This window comes from Gadus chalcogrammus, chromosome 3 (assembly GCF_026213295.1).
Source record: "Gadus chalcogrammus isolate NIFS_2021 chromosome 3, NIFS_Gcha_1.0, whole genome shotgun sequence".
NCBI lineage: Eukaryota > Metazoa > Chordata > Actinopteri > Gadiformes > Gadidae > Gadus > Gadus chalcogrammus.
Window position 1 is genome coordinate 16,480,663 of NC_079414.1, and position 5,000 is coordinate 16,485,662.

Genomic DNA, 5,000 nt, shown 5'->3' on the forward strand with positions numbered 1-5,000 from the left:
TAGGCTACATTTGTCATGGTTTTCACTCCTCATTGTTTCCCATTTTAATTTCTATAAAACCTCTGGGTTAAAAGTCAACAAAACCATTTTGTTGAACTTTTGGCTGTTGGAGTCTGTTATGCATTATCTTTTTAGATTATCAAAGCAAATACATCTTTTCAAAAATCAAAAAACAAAATCTTCAATCTTTCATCGCCACTTTCACCCCAGTTGTTCCAGAACCTATCCTGAGTGTTCAACTCACAATATCAAACAGAAAAAAACTGTCACATTGAACCAAAAAATGCAGAAATAAACTAAAGACATATTTTTTCCGGTGTTTATAATGTCAGATCACGTGAGACAACATTCAACATCAGTAAGCCAAGGCATACCTTCTAGAGAGAGACAGCGAGAGAGAGAGTGAGAGAGAGAGAAAGTGACATGCATCGTTACATCTTCTTCTTCTTCTCCTCCTCCTCCTCCTTCTCATTCTTCTCACTATATTTCTGCTTCCCCTTCGCCTTCTTCTTCTTCTTCTTCTTCTTCTTCTTCTTCTTTTTCTTCTTCTTCTCTTCTGCTTCTTCTCCGTCTTCTTCTTCTTCCGTCTTCTTCTTCTCTTCTTCTTCTTCTTCTTCTTCTTCTTCTTCTTTCTTCTTCATCTTCTTCTTTTTCTTGCACCTTTTTTCCCTTCTTCAATTCTTTTCTTTTTTCCCCTCTCTTCTTTTCTTCCTTCGTCTCTCTTACTCTCTTCTTCTTTCCTTTTCTTCTTCTTCTTTCTTCGTTTTTTGCTTCTTCTTTTTTTTTCCCTCCTATTCTTTTTTTTTTTTCATCTTCTTCTTTCTTCTTCTTCTTCTTCTCTTCTTTCTTCTTTCTTCCTTCCCTTAACTTCTTCTCTTACTTTTCTGTCCTTTCTTCTTTTTCTTTTCTTCTTTTTCTTTCTTCGTCTTTCTTCTTCTTTCGCTTTCTTCTTAATTTCTTCTGGCTTCTTCTCTTTTTTCGTCTTCTTTCCTTTCCTCTCTTCTTCGTTGCCTTTCCTTCTTTCTTCTTCTTCTGTATTCTCCTTCTTCCTTACTTCTCTCGCTCTTCTTCTTCTTCTTTTCTTCTCTTCTTCTTCTTCTTCGTCTGCTTCTTCCTCTCCTTTTCCTACATCTCTCTCCTTTGGGGGTCTTTTTGTGACAGCACTCCCGTTATGGGGGTTACCAGGGATATCACGGTGAGCAGTGAGGACCAACCCAGCATGTCATCCGTGACTCAGCCAGCAAGCCTACTGGCAGACCTGCTGGACAGGGTGCTGCGTGTGAGGCCGGGGTGGTGCGTAAGAGCTGCGTCTGACGTACAGACGCAGGAAACACACACCCTCAGACCCTGGGGAAAACATCAATGACACAGAAGTGCCACATGGAGGTGTTTTTGAAAAGGGTCGATGCCTGCTGCGATTGGTCCGATCGTCACTCAGTGTCAGTTACCGAACACACATGCTGGCTAAACGACCACCCCCCCCCACACACACACACACACACACAGACACACACACGCACACACACACACATGCATACATAAATACACACAAACACACACACACACACACACACACACACACACACACACACACACACACACACACACATGCATACAAAAATACACACGCACACATGTACACACAGAGAAACACACATGCAAATACATAAACACACACATGCATGCATAAGTACACGTATACACACACAGGCATTCATAAATACTAAAACACACACGTACACCACACACACACACACACACACACACACACACACATGCATACATAAATACACACACACACACACACAAACACACACACACACACACACACACACACACACACACACACACACACACACACACACACACAACACACACACACACACACACACACACACATGCATGCATGCATAAATAAACTCACATATACACACACAGAAACAAACATGCACAAACGTAAAGACACACATGCATACATTATTAGACATAAACATAAACAGATACGTATACCTTAATGCAAATCAACATGCACGTACAAAAAATAATATACACAAACACACACACACACACACACACACACACACACACACACACACACACACACACACACACACACACACACACACACACACACACACACACACACACACACACACACACACACACACACACACACACATCCCAAAGTGCCCTGAAACGGGATCATCAAAATGTCTGTGTGTTATTTTAGTGGCTACCCATTACTCCTATGTGATGGAGGATGGTGGATGGAGGATCCATGTTGTTACACAGGGCTGTCACAGTGACCATTAACCACACACTTGAAGACTGAAGAGGTGTTGACCTGTGACCACCGCTGGAATTTTCTGCATTGGGGAGTTTCAGATACCTCATTTGCATACAGTGAATTGTACTTGATAAATCCATACGGGTGCTCAACTTAAATAGGCTGCATTGCGTTTATCCAACATGTTAACTATCAAGTACCATGCTCTGCGTTCTACATGCTCTTATGCATGTTTGGAGACAGACTGAATGCATAGCCTCGTGGCATGAAATGGATGTCATTGCAGAGGCGTTTAAGGGCTAGTGACCACAACCGATGTTCATCTGCTATGAATAGACGCATAATGAGCTAATTCCGGTTAGTTTATACTGTCTTGTTTGATAGTTACTTTACTATGTAGGATGTAGCAGAGATAGGGGCTGGGTGCTCATGGAGGCCTACTACAGTCAGACATTGAGGATTAAACATAATTCCTTTTGGTTTTGGGTATATACTCTTTAGCCACTATCCTGCCCCCCTTTTTTTAGATTCACATTTGGATTTAACTTCTTCAAAAGTGAATGAGTCGAAGGCTTCCGAGGTCAAGGCGGTCGTAATGAATGAATACATATCTGCTCATGATTAAACACAAAAAAACGAAGTCCCAAAATAATGTTATTCCACAGTATCATTCATTACACAACAACATTATTACAACATGGTTTCACTTGACGCGCTACCGATGCATTTATTTGGTTATCCAACTGAAAGGATTGGATGGTCTGGGGCGAAAATGTTCTATAATCAAAGGCCGCTCTTTATGCGATAAAGAATGGACTTTCTGATGTGCCACGCTCACTTAAGCACCGGGCTCGGCGTTTGCACAAAGACACGGCGGAGCTCTGCAGTATCTGGGGGCCGTCTTGAGTGTGACTGTTGCAGACCTGTCAGTCTCTCAAGGGCCCGGCATCCCTCTCATCCCTTCTTGAACTTCAAACAATCCTATCTCCACTAAAGTAATCCAATAATGACTTGTGAGCTTGCCACATGCGTTTGCCTGATGCTGCTTTCCATGTGCTAGGAGCGAAGAACAGGTACGGGGGTCAACTCAAGTACTTATTAATAATCACAGTCGTACTTGAGACTGTCTATATGACCACACAGTCTCGTGGCTTCTTGAATGATATGCGCTGGGGGCTAATCACCAGCTTAATGTTATGCACACACTCTCTCTCTCTCTCTTTCTCTCTCTCCCCCTCTCTCTCTCTCGCACTCTCTGTCGCCAGGGCTCCAGTACCACGCCATGGTCCTTGGGGTGGGTTCTGTAATCAACGTGTATAATCCCCCCACGGCCTTAATGGCAATCAAGCCATGCTAAATTAATTCCTGGGGTCCTACAGCCGAGGCTTGGTCCGCTGTCTGATGGTGAAGAAGGTGTAGGTGTTTTTTGGAGAGCGACGGTGATTAAGGAGAGCGAGAGCGGATGGAGAAGGAGCTTGTTATGCAAACATTTTAAAGTGACTAATTCGTTCCACGGTGGACCCAAATTCCTCATCTGTATTGGTGATCAGGCAAAGCAGTGTGGCTGTTAATAGGATAACTTTTCTCTATGGCTTCTCCATAAATTACATGTCTTATCCTGGGTCAAGGAGTCTTGATTCTTGTGTTTTTTTTTATATCTTTCACCACATCGCTATGGTAACGTGAAGTGACTTGTATGCGACATCTTAAGTGAATGGGAAGAAGCGAACATTCCCCAGCCTGCTGAATGACTTCACGGCAATTCAATTACTCTGCAAGAAAACTCAAAGTGCCCTTGAAAGGCCAGTGGTGAGAGGTAAAGGCAGCGTCGGTGTGACGCTGTGTAATGTTGCGCTTTGCTGTGTGGCGTTTTGTGTAGCATCATATTGTGTTCTGTTTTTAATTTGTGTTATTTGTATTATTTGTGTTATGCTGCGTTTGTGTTGGTGTGTTTTTGCTTAGGGTTTTTTCATATGCTGTATCTCACATGTGAAAAAAAGCATAAAGGGTTTTTCCTAGCAGCACTGCACATTCATCCTTCATATCCTAGCTATTGATATAGCTAGGATAGGAGGGCTTGATATTGATATTCCAATTAATTGTGTCTATACATATATATATATATATATATATATATATATATATATATATATATTAGAGCTGTCAGTTAAACGCTTTATTAACGGCGTTAACGCAAACCAATTTTAACGGCGTTAAAAAATGTATCGCGCGATGAACGCAATTATTTTATTTAATAAAAAAAAAAAAAACTTTTTTTTTTTTTTTTTTCTTTGGCTCAAAACAAAGAAGCAGTAGCCTGACTGCTATGTTCAAATGACATTTGTTCAAAGCAGTCGTTTAATTGCACTATAGGCTCTTTTTTTGTATCGTCCTGTTTTGATCAGTATATGCCAGTGTTGTTATCAATAAAAAATCATTTGCACAAGGCAAGCCGATGCACTTCGCCATGTTGATAAGAGAATTAAAATGAGAAGAATTATGGGACAAAAAAATCAAGGGATATTTAGCATAGAAAAATAAATTGCGATTAATCGTGAGTTAACTATGACATTAATGTGATTAATCACGATTAAATATTTTAATCGCTTGACAGCTCTAATATATATATATATATATATATATATATATATATATATATATATCAGTACACTAATAGTGTATATAGAGTAAACGTATGTATGATAGCAGTATT